Below are 13,092 nucleotides of genomic sequence, written 5' to 3' on the forward strand. Positions count from 1 at the left end.
CTTTCCCGCATCCTGGCTTAAAAACCAGCCCAATTGGGTGGCAACACTGCTGTTGCATTGCGGTACTTGTAGTGCTGCTGCTTCCACGTGCGCTCAGGGCAGCAGGGCGGGACTGCGACAGCGAGAAGGCGGGAAGCTATCAGCGTGAGCCAGCCGAGCCGGGCTGGTGGGAGGAGCAGTGACGGTCCCGGGATTTCCGCTTCCGCACAGCTGCCAAAGTTCTAGGGGTGGGGCGTCCGAGAATTCGATTCGATTCGTTCCCGCAGGTCAGGGTAATACCGCCCGTGGTTCATAGTACAGTTCAGCCCTTTAGAAGCCTCTGAAAAGAAGCCGCTCTGGGGTTTTGGTGGTTGCAAGAAGGTTTTATGAAGTTCTGGGGTATGTTTGTGATTTGCTATTCCACTGCTGCACTGTTAATTGTAGTCATGCTTTTTTTTCCACTCCGGATTATGAACAGCATGTAGGGAGGGCAGAGACCCAGGATTGGCTTTAGATCGCCTTCCGGCCACTGAGTTAATTAGCAGAGTTGTATCTTCTGTGAAATGTGCACCCTTCAAATGTACTTCAACAAAGTGAGAATGTGGCCAGGCCTGGGTAGGTCACCTCTTTGCTCAGTACGTTCTGGGATCTGTAGTCTTGTATTTTTCTTTTGCCCTAGCAAGGCTCTCATTGTCAGCATTATAAAACACTATCTTGTTAGCTTAAACTGTCATTTCTTTAATACAACTCTGTCAGTAGTGATAATGCATGCAAACTGAGATTTAGATGCAAGTCAGTGCACAATATTCTCAGAGTTCCACGTTACCCAGTTCCAGGGGGGAAATTTTTGTCACTGCAAGTTTTGAATTAATGTGCTAAAACGGGGGGAAGCTGAAGTCCCGCTACCATTCAAATCAGTGCTGTAAGCTCCATGATGCAATAAGGTCGAGATGTTTGAAATTCAAGACTGGCTCTTTTTCGGATCTGGAAAACTTGGAAGTTCTGTATTCTGTGCTTTTGCATTAAATTGCGTTGCACAGCAGATGCCCTAATGCAGTGAGCTTTGCTAATTTTCCAGTAGGGGTCAGTTTGTCAAAAGAAAAAAAGGCATTGTGAGATCTAAGACCATTACCCATCAAAGTAGCAGACATTCTGTCAACCTCCACTGTTCTGTCAACCCTATCCCCTTCAAGTTGGCTCTCTTCCCCCCCCCCCCCCCCCCCTCTGTTTTTGAATCTCTCCTTATACACTGGTGGTGGGAGGCAGGGATAGTGCTGGGCAGACTTATAGGGTCTGTGCCCTGAAAAAGGCAGATACAAATCAAGGTAAGGTATACACAAAAAGTGGCACATATGAGCTTATCTTGTTGAGCAGACTAGATTGATCATGCAGGTCTTTTTCTGCCGTCATCTACTATGTTACTATGTTTTGTATCTTGTTTTCTTCCAGCACCACATAGCTTGTAGCAAGTATGAACTACTACATTGTGCTCTTACTCATGTATTTTTGGGTAGCACATAGCTCAAACTCACTGAGAGCTGTGTGGTACAGACATTAAAGGGAATAAATGTTATGCATGCATACCTGCAGCAAGTCTGAGGAACAGGTGGGAGGAATGTGTGCCCAAAGGTAAGAGTCAGGGGGCCACACTTAAGGTTGATGGGGGCTACCGATGATCTCCAGTCCTTGCATGAAGAATATTACCCTAGTGTATTCCTGTCACTTTACTTTGGCGTAAAAATATGTCCTTAAAATGTATGACTCATGGGAAAAGTTTCATTTCCATCTGAAAGAAAAGGCAAAAGTGATATTTAAAATCTGTAAAATTGGAACATAGAATATGAGAGCAGATCAGAATCATAAAGCCCATCTAGCTTAGGTGCCCTGTGTATTTATTTTATTTATTTGGAGTTAGCTTTCAGTAGTAGCTTCAAGGTGATTTGCATTCAGGTACATTAGGTATTTGCCAGTCCTCAGAGGTCTTACAATCAAAGGGGTCCTTTTACTAAGGTGTGCTGGCGAATTAGTGTGTAAGTGCCATGCAGCCAGTGTTTTTTTTTTTAAAGTACTAGGTCAAAGTAATAATGACAACAACTTAGGCTTGTAGCCCGCTCGGGCCTTATGGTTCAGAGCAACTAACAAAAACCAAGAACATAAGAATAGCCATACTGGGTCAGACCAATGGTCCATCTAGCCCAGTACCCTGCATCCAACAGTGGCCAGTCCAGGATATAAATACCCTGCAGAAACCCAATTAGTACCAACAATCCATGCTACCAATCCCAGGACAAGCAGTGGCTTCTCTCATGTCCATCTCGATAACAGATGGAATACTAGTACAAGGTTGAGTGAGTAGGTTAGCTTAACTCAGGTGGGATTTAAACCCACCACCCATGAATGACAGGTCAACTCTTTTAACCACTAGGCCACCTCATTTGTAATTTCGTGGATATGTCCTGCTTCTTTGCAATACAAACCAATCAAAAACTTTCATCAAATTATCAGTTAAGACATTATTACTATTTGTTACGTTTATATCCCACATTTTCCCACCTATTTGCAGGCTCAATGTGGCTTACATAGTACCGTAAAGGCAATCGCCAAGTCCGGTAGAGAAACAAATACAAGGTGATATTAAAATGTATATCCTAAACAAAAATGTTTTCTGCATAATTCCCCATATGAAGTAGACTGACAATAACAGGCAAAATGTCTTTCTCAAACCTTACATAGTAACATAGTAGATGACGGCAGAAAAAGATCTGCACGGTCCATCTAGTCTGCCCACGATAAACTCATATGTGTATACCTTACCTTGATTTGTACCTGTCTTTTTCAGGGCACAGACCGTATAAGTCTGTCCAGCAGTATTTCCCGCCTCCCAACCACCAGTCCCGCCTCCCATCACCGGCTCCGGCACAAACCCCGTATAAGTCTGCCCTCCCCCATCCTAGCCTCTCAACCACCAACCCCTCTTCCCCCCGCCACCCAATTTCAGCTAAGCTTCTGTGGATCCATTCCTTCTGCACAGGATTCCTTTATGCCTGTCCCACGCATGTTTGAATTCCGTTACCGTTTTCATCTCCACCACCTCCCGCGGGAGATGAAAACGGTAACGGAATTCAAACATTTTCCCACCTATTTGCAGGCTCAATGTGGCTTACATAGTACCGTAAAGGCAATCGCCAAGTCCGGTAGAGAAACAAATACAAAGTGATATTAAAACGTATATCCTAAACAAAAATGTTTTCTGCATAATTCCCCATATGAAGTAGACTGACAATAACAGGCAAAATGTCTTTCTCAAACCTTGTGGCCTGGAAAGCCAAGTACTTATGTAAAAGTAAAAACAAATGTATATTTTAATACTTAAGTAAAAGTACAGTGTAGAACACATGGAAAAAGTTAATGCCTAATATAATACAATGAGTAATAGTAAAAGCACTGCAACTACAATGAATGCAACTACTGTTAAAGTTTTTATCCTAATAACTATAATTCAGTCCACTTTGTTTTTAGTAGAACTACGTTTTTGAAAATGACCGTCACTCATATGAGTGTGCTTGTGAGTCATTAATCCAGCACAGCTAAAAATGTGTTTTTAGCTGTGCTGTGCCAGATTAATAACTCACAAGCACAACTTCACTGCAGGAAGTCTAATAAGAGAGTTCTGTAAATCAGGCTAGGCTGGAATATTACTGATGTCTGCTGACTGGATCTGCAGGTTTTGTTAAAGGGAATCTCTTGACTTCTATATAGCAAAGGATACTTTATCATCATTATTGTCATTATCTTCATTAGAAATAGTGCTGTCTAATTCATCACTTGCACCTTCGTTGTCATCATGCTATCCAGTTACAGAGAAGGCTTTCACAAAGTTGGAATAATTTAACATAAGTACATAAGTATTGCCACACTGGGACAGACCAAAGGTCCATCAAGCCCAGCATCCTGTTTCCAAGAGTGGCCAATCCAGGTCACAAATACCTGGCAGATCCCAAAAAAGTTCAATACATTTTATGCTACCTATCCCAGAAATAGTGGGTTTTCCCAAGTCAATTTAATAATGGTGTATTGACTTTTCCTTTAGGAAGCCGTCCAAACCTTTTTTTAAACCCCGCTAAGCTAACCGCCGTTACCGCATTCTCTGGCAACGAATTCCAGAGTTTAATTACACGTTGACTGTTTGTTGTTGTTCTAAATGATGGCAAACTGTTTTTGAATACCTTCATGAATTGATGCAAGAATGTAAAATGTGTGGGAACCCTTCAGTTTTAAGGCCAGACAAGCAGACTTCTTCTCTAAAGACTCTTATCGATCCAGTAGACTATCACCCCAATGTAAAATTTACCATGAGATGACCAGCAGTCTGTTGCGATGGAGACATATGTCTTCTTGTTCACTAAGAATTGCTACCAGCTTCAGCTTCATCTCTCCTTCAAAGTGAACCAGCTCATTGCTATTCCTTTTGGCAGGAGACCAGTAACCAGTTCAACAAACACAGGCAACTCCACTGTTTTTTTTATTTTTATAGGCTATATTCACTGAACAGCAAAATTTAAGATGAGATGATCAACTTGTTTGTGTGATGAGGTTTGCAATAGCAAATGTTCCCATTTTTTTGCTGTTTCATTAGGTTTACTGTGAAATCATCTTTTGCATCTTGCTTCCGCTTTTACTTTTTAACTGCAATCATCAAATGTAACTGAGTAAAAGTAGTAAAAATTGGTGCATTACTTCAGTAAAAGTAACCAATGTATCCTGTACTTCTTTACAAGAAAAGTGACAAAACCTTTAAGTACAGTAACTAGTTACATTTATTTAGTTACTATATAGCACTGCATGCAGCCCATAGGTAAACAATGGGCCATATGTCAGTTAGTTAGTGCACCTTAATAAAAGGACCCCTATGTTTGTAGTTGAGGCAACGAGAGTTAAGTGACTTGCCTAAGATCACAAGGAGCAGCGGGATTTCAACTGGGCTTCCTTGGCTGTTAGCCTGGTGCTCTAACCACTAGGCTACTCCACAAGCTGCAACATTATATTACTCAGTTTTTGTTTTCTGCCTACACTAATTCTAGCTTGAGGCGGATCACACAGTAAAAGAAAGTAGAAAAAAACCTTCCAGGAAATACAAAACTATAATGTAGTTATAATCCATCCTCATTTTAGCATGGAATGTTGCTACTATTTGGGTTTCTACCAGGTACTTGTGACCTGGATTGGCCACTGTTGGAAGCAGGATACGGGGCTAGATGGACCATTGGTCTGACCCAGTGTGGCTATTCTTATGTTCTTATCCATTAAAATAATGTTGTATAAAAGGATAAAGAATACTCAGAATGCAGTACAATTAAAACTAGATTAAGTGAACTGCTTAACTATTCTAAGAGAATATGCTTCTTTAAGGTAGTCTTGATAAAAATTTGAAAGACATCCTAGCTGTTCAAGTGGACTACTTGTAAAGGTAAAGCATTCCATAATTTAGCTGCTTGATAAGAGGATTGTACAGAAAATGCACTGGCAGGTTTTATACCCTTACAAGTTGGAAATGTCAGTTTTAGATGATTTTCCTGCTTATTTTCAAAAGAGAAGGCCGGCCATCTTCCGACACAAATCGGGAGATGGCCAGCCATCTCTCAAGTCCGGCGAAATCGGCATAATCAAAAGCCGATTTTGGCCGGCCTCAACTGCAGTCCGTCGCAGGAATGGCTAAAGTTTAAGGGGGGCGTGTTGGAGGCGTAGCAAAGGCGGGACGGGGGGCTTGGTTAATACATGGCCGCCCTCGGCCGATAATGGAAAAAAGAAGGCCGGCCCTGACGAGCATTTGGCTGGTTTTACTTAGTCCATTTATTTTTAGGACCAAGCCTCAAAAAGGTGCTCCAACTCACCAGATGACCTCCCCGTACTCCTCCAGTGGTCACCAACCCCCTCCCACCCTAAAAAAAAAACCAAAAAAACATTTTTTGCCAGCCTCAAATGTCATACCCAGCTCCATGACAGCAGTATGCAGGTCCCTGGAGCAGTTTTAGGGGGTACTGCAGTGCACTTTAGGCAGGTGGACCCAGGCCCATACCCCCCCCTACCTGTTACACTTGTGGTGGTAAATGGGAGCTCTCCAAAACCCACCTGAAACCCACTGTACCCACATATAGGTGCCCCCCTTCACCCATAAGAGCTATGGTAGTGGTGTACAGTTGTGGGGAGTGGGTTTTTCGGGGTGATTTGGGGGGGGCTCAGCACCCAAGGGAAGGGAGCTATGTACCTGGGAACTATTACTGAAGTCCACTGCAGTGCCCCCTAGGGTGCGCGGTTGGTGTCCTGGCATGTCGGGGGACCAATGCACTATGAATGCTGGCCCCTCCCACAACCAAATGCCTTGGATTTGGCTGGGTTTGAGATGACCGGCATCGGTTTCCATTATCGGCGAAAACCGATGCCAGCCATCTCAAACCCGGCCATCTCTGACATTTGCCCGGCCCCAACCGTATTATCGAAATGAAAGATGGCCTGCCATCTTGTTTCGATAATATGGTTCTGGACACCTCTTTACGGCGTCGGCCTTAGAGATGGCCGCCCATATAGATGGCCGGCGCCGTAGTACCCATGTTATTTGGTCAATACATTCCTACAGTTAAATCCTTCAGATATTTAGGGGTCATGATTGATTTTGCACTAACTTTTGAGGAACAAATATCTGATGTAGTTAAAAAGTCTTTTTTTCACTTAAGGAGGCTTCGTTCAATTAGAAATATAATAAGTAAAGACTCTCTTGAAACATTGACGTATGCGTATATTACATCACGCTTAGATTATTGTAATGTTATCTATGCAGGGATCACTAAAGTTAATCTACAAAGAATACAAAATACAGCGGTTCGCATGATTTGTAGGGCTCGGAGGGATGATAGAATGACACCTTTATTATACCAACTTTATTTTTGTACCAAAGTACGTACTCTGACACATAAGGCTTTTCATTTACTTACTCCTAGTTACCTATCTAATCTGACTATTCCCTATTCTCCTATGCGAACTCTTAGATCGCTAACAGATAATAGGTTAGTCATTCCTCCGCCTGCTAAGGCTCGATGGGAATCTACGCGTGCATCGGCGTTCTTTTTTTTTCTGTCTCCCTCTCTCTGGAATGGACTTCCAAAAGAGATTAGATTAGAGGATTCCTACATTCACCTTTGAAAACTTCTGAAAACTTTTCTTTTTACAAACTGTATTGAACAGAATTTATGATAGCAGGGAAGGTGTGTAGAAGTTTTGGTTAAATTATATTTATTATAGGTAATTGTGGTTTTGTTTTTTTGGAGTAGTAGATTTTACTAGATATGTATTTCTTTGTCTTTTTGGGTTGCTGTGTTTTTCTATCAATGATTGAAGTTCTTATTTGTTTGTTTGTATGAGAAGTATTTGTTTTTTAATGTAAACCGTTCTGTTTTGCAGTAGCAATAAGAAACGGTATATAAAATGAATAAATGATAAATGATGATTATGCCCCTCTTTGAGTCCCATATTTTGAGTGCAAAAATTAAATTAAATATGTAGGGTGGAGCATTTCCTTGAATTATTTTAAATATCAAGCAATACAGTTTAAAATAATCTCGCTTATACAGGTAACCAATGCATAGTAGCTTAATAGACCTGCTCAGTCCATCTAGTCTGCCCAGCAAGATAAACTCGTAGCATATGGTATGATGTGATATAAAATATAGTTGATCGTTGCTTGCTATTTTTGGGGCACAGACCAAAGGAGTCTACCCGGCAGTGGCCTTATTCCCCCAACTACTGGAGTTGCTGTCTGAGCACCACTGTTTGTTCTCTTTCCATATAGGAATTCTTTGTGTTTATCCCAAGCATTTTTGAATTCTGTTACCATTTTTGTCTCCACCACTTCCCACGGGAGGGCATTCCAGGTATTTACCACACTCTCTGTGAAAAAGTACTTCCCGACGTTACTCCTAAGTTGACCTCCCCCGCCCCCGAAACCTCAGTTCATGTCCTGTTTTTCTACCACTTCTCTGTCTCTGGAAAAGGTTTGTTTGTATATACATTTCACATATTTGAATGTTTGTATCTCTTCATCACAATCTCTCCTTTCCTTTAGGATATTCATATTCTGTCATCAAGTCGCTTCTCGTACGTCTTGTGGCACAATTTCTCTGAATCAAGTCAAGTCTTTTTTACATCCTTACCAAGATATGGGTCATTCCATGCCAAGTGGTCTAAAATTTAAAAAAAGTTCCCACCATCATGTTCTCCAATTTTGTTCAAATTTTATCTGTTGTGCGAGTCAGGTGTTAAACGAAGTTTTCCAAAATTTGAGGTCTCTAACTGCAATAGTTGCAGATCTAGACACCCTTTTCTGAAAGGTTGTCAGTCCATGAGCGCGCGACATTTACCAAAATGCCATTTTTGGGGTCTAATAAAATCCAAACACATTTATATGAATGGCTAAAAAATTCAAATCCTGTACAGTTTTTGATGCTAATTCTGATGAAATACATTTTAACATTATGGATGCAAAATCCAGTCAAACAAGTTGACTCAAAGTGTGCATCAAAATTGGTCGCGACTCATCGGAACATATTTGGACCAATATTCAGACCGCAACACCTTCCATGCAAACAAAGATACGGACTTGAAATTTTGAACAAGCATTATGCTTGTGCTGGACATAATACTGCCAGATTTGCATCTAACCAGCATCTATAACTGCCCTGCAGGATCTCTTCAAAGTTGGCACTGTCAGCGCAAATGGTAAAATGTACCAAAGTTCAAAGCCAATTATTAAAAAAGAGTCTGCCTGAATCAGCTTGTGAACAGTATCATCTGAAAGAGAAAATTATGCTCTACAACACTGAGATGTTTTTGTTTTGCAATGCCACCATTAAGTAGCCATTTACTCAGGTCAAAGTATGTTATATTTTGTGTGCGCAATGTATTGCATTGGTCCATGATGGCTGAGCCATTACTGGTTATCACATTGAAACCAGCAATCCCAACGCCATAGGAGCCACGCCCGATAGCCATGCAGTAACAGCCACGGGTGGGTATCTTTACTGCAGGTTCCCAAGCCTGATTGTGGGTTTCTTTACTGCAGGTTCCCAAGCCTGCCTTCTTCAGTTACTTCATCATTCTGAAAGCATCATTGATCTGCAAGAGAATGGTTTCAGGGAAACTATATTGCCAACCAGATGATGTCACTGATGGAGCTGGAATAACAGCAATGATAAGTTGTTCTGGGATCCAGCAAGTATCGCGTCTTACCGGCCAATAAAATGAAGTAGCGGGACCATGAGGATGCATAAAGCTTATGAAAGCATCTTTCTGTTCAACTGACGTTTCACAAACGTTTCCAATCCACCATAAATGCAAGCAACATACTGCCCAGGCTGAAGATTTGTGACTTTCTATTTGTTCAACATCACTAATTAATTTATTAAGCTGCAATATTCACCTGAGATGGCACGACCAAACTGATAACAGCGCACAATAAACGATTGGACAATCAACGAATAAAATAAGAATGAATAAATAATTATATCAATACTTTTAAGCGACTATTAAGACTCAATTTCCCAGAAATGAAGAAAAATTAACGCATCAAGCGTACTAAATATAACATACTTTGACCTGAGTAAATGGCTACTTAATGGTGGCATTGCAAAACAAGCACATCTCAGTGTTGTAGAGCACAATTTTCTCTTTCAGATGATACTGTTCACAAGCTGATTCAGGCAGACTCTTTTTTAATAATTGGCTTTGAACTTTGGTACATTTTACCATTTGCGCTGACAGCGCCAACTTTGAAGAGATCCTGCAGGGCGGTTATAGATGCTGGTTAGTTGCAAATCTGGCAGTATTATGTCCAGCACAAGCATAATGCTTGTTCAAAATTTCAAGTCCCTATCTTTGTTTGCATGGAAGTTGTTGCAGTCTGAATATTGGTCCAAATATGTTCCGATGAGTCGCGACCAATTTTGATGCACACTTTGAGTCAACTTGTTTGGCTGGATTTTGCATCCATAATGTTAAAATGTATTTCATCGGAATTAGCATCAAAAACTGTACAGGATTTGAATTTTTTAGCCATTTTTATAAATGTTTGGATTTTATTAGACCCCCAAAAATGGCATTTTGGTAAATGTCGCGCGCTCATGGACTGACAACCTTTCAGAAAAGGGGGTCTAGATCTGCAACTATTGCAGTTAGAGACCCCAAATTTTGGGAAACTTCGTTTAACACCTGACTCGCGCAACAGATAAAATTTGAACAAAATTGGAGACATGATGGTGGGAAGGTTTAGACCCATTTTGGCAATCTGCAGAGCCCAAGAGGAACTGCAGGTAACACTGACTTTTTTTTTTTCTTTTCAACTCTGAGCACAACTGTTTTGCTGCAAGAAGTCTGCAGTACCTGCAGCTCAGATCTCCTCTTGTACTCTGTGGATTGCTGAAAACATGCTCTAACCGTGGTGCACTATTACTGCACTCCTGGAGAAAATCTGCACCAAAAACTTTAAAATGAAATATATATTAACAGTTTTTCAATTTAGAAAATTAATTGCTATTCAGAGATGATGGTTATACTGTAGTCTGATAAATATAGTGTGCAGAATTTTAAAAGGTTGTGTGCAGAATTAATTTTGCACAGTTTTTTTTTTGTGTGTGTGTGCAGAATTCCCCCAGAAGTAACTGGCAGGTCTTTTCTTCTTCCGCATATCCATCTTGCATGGGTCCAAATAGACATCATATGCCGTTCCATCTCATGTATTAGAGATGTGTTCGTTTGACACACTTTTGTCAGTTGATCAGGTTGGTGGTTGGCCTCAACTGAGGAGGTTTCAAAATTTAATTTTATTTGATGTACCTCCTCGAATACCGTCAAGGTAGTGTTACAATACAATAGTAAATAATAAAAACAGAGAGAACTATAGTATAACTACTTATAATTCCAAAAATTGCTAAAACCTCATTTCTTCACCAATTCATTCCCGAATTCATTATATTAATTAATATAACAATAACCAGTTGATAATCTTGTCTCTCTTCTGTATTGCAAATCTATCAGTATGTCCACTATTTGTAGTTTATTTGCTGATCTGTTACTCTCAGCCTCTTCAACATACTACTTCACTATTGTTGAAAATTCAAACTCTGTATTTTTAATCTAAACTGTAAACCACATTCAACTCGAGCTTGTTTTCAGGATAACGTGGGATATAAATGTCATAAATAAATTAATGAACAGGAAAGGCAGAAATAAGCATGGGGTATGGGCATGTTCATACTCTGTGGCTCTGTTTCTTTGCACTCCCAGTTGCCAAATAGAATCACATAATTTTCGTCCACCTCAAGGGGATTTCTCATGGCTCTTCCACCTCTTGGCTTTCCATTCTGGGAGCCATTGCATTAGGCTTTCATTGATGTAGATCAGAGCTTCTCCTCGGGGAGCACCCAGCCAATCAGGATTTTAGGATACCCACAGTGAATATGCATGAAAGAGATTTGCATAAACTGCCTCCTTGGTATACAAATCTTTCTCGTGCATATTTATTATGAGTATCCTGAAAACCTGACTGGTTGAGAAACACTGATGGTAGATGATTGTCTTGTCTTTCAGTACTGTGTGCTGGATGACCATCGTTTGCCAGTAGAGGATTGTGCACCCTCTGCTGGTCAAAAGGTTGCAGCTGCCCACACCTCAGCCTTCTTAGGTTGTTGTCTTCTCAGTAAAGCACCTTGTAGCTTGCAGTTCTGTAGGTTATTCAAATGGTGGGGCTTCTGTGTGTAGAAAGGCTTTTGTTGCCACAGCTCGCTGTGGCAAAATCTGTTTCCGTAAAGGTTCCTGTTGCTGTCTCTCTTCTTGTAACTTTGGAGGCTTTGGAAGGGCACTCCATCCTGGAGTACCACTTCTGCTTCACTAAGGCTTGGTTCTGGGCACTTCTCATCTCGGTCCCCAGGCTTGCATCCATTACCCATTTGATTATGAGAGGCCTGTCTTCAGTCGAATTGGCTGGCTGCCAGTTTCATGCTTTGTTTGAAGGAGGGTCCAGTCAGTGGCTGGCAGTTGATTCTCCAGAGGTGCTTACATGGTCTGTATTCCAAGGAGTTGTCTGGACTCATTCCACAGAAATGCATCTGATGTTTCTGCCACAAGCTCCAGGTGGTGCTGTTGCTCAGTTTTGTGACTCCTAATTCAAAAGGAGGTGTGGAGTGAACTTGCAGGGGCCTGAGGCCTGATGCTGCATGATAGCTTCTCTTGTCTCAGTGGAAGTTGACTCTGTTTCAGGCCACTTAAGGCAGGATTCAGTAAAGATCACACCCAATTATTACAAGAATTCACAGCAGGTGTGACAGGGTCCACCTGTAATAATTCGCAGCTCATCTCTTGTAACTGTCCCTCCCACTAACAATAATTTTATGTTGTACTGGGTGGAGAGATAATAACTGGAGCCCCTTTTGCAGGGTGTCTCTCAATCTATGATGAACATATGTCTCATGCCCTATTTCATCAAAACTGGCTTGTCTCATTCTCAGTGCATACCAGTTCCCAGTCAATGTTCAGTGAATTTACCGGGTTGTCACAAATACAAGCTGCATCAGTAGGATCAGTTTTGTCAGAGCTACCTCCTGTTAATCTGCCTTTGCAGAGGGCTTACTTTTCTCCCCCTCCCTCTGCTTGTGAAATGTTACTTCATTTGCACAGACTTCAAATGAAATGGTTCTAAATCTAATCTATTCTGTATTTCAAAATCACTTTCACTACTGTTTCTCTCCACTCTGAGTAGAAAGTGCCCCAGTATGTCAGCTCAGTTTGTTTGCTCACTAATGGCTTTGCTTACAACTTCTTTGGTCAGAAATTCAAAGCTCCCATTTCTTGAATTACTACTACTACTACTACTTATCATTTCTATAGCACTACTAGACGCACACAGTGCCGTACACTTGAACGTGAAGAGACAGTCCCTGGTAAAAAGAGCTTACAATCTAATCAGGACAAATCAGGGATAAGGGAATTAATAAGGTGGAAAAGAAAGTGGGGTAAGGCGTTAAAAGCAACATCAAAAAGGTGGGCTTTTAGCCTAGATTTGAAGATGGA

The 13,092-nt window shown here is 41.2% G+C and overlaps 1 protein-coding gene across 1 annotated transcript in view; it reads left to right on the forward strand.

The window, feature by feature from the left end:
• Positions 1–203: 203 nt before the first annotated feature.
• Positions 204–13,092, forward strand: part of PLGRKT (plasminogen receptor with a C-terminal lysine) — a 94,667-nt gene continuing 81,778 nt past the window's right edge. The window contains exon 1 of the mRNA XM_030192374.1: positions 204–378. The gene's annotated coding sequence lies outside the window, so the exon portion shown is untranslated. The remainder of the gene's footprint in view (positions 379–13,092) is intronic.

The sequence above is a fragment of the Microcaecilia unicolor genome, chromosome 2, assembly GCF_901765095.1.
Source record: "Microcaecilia unicolor chromosome 2, aMicUni1.1, whole genome shotgun sequence".
Lineage (NCBI taxonomy): Eukaryota > Metazoa > Chordata > Amphibia > Gymnophiona > Siphonopidae > Microcaecilia > Microcaecilia unicolor.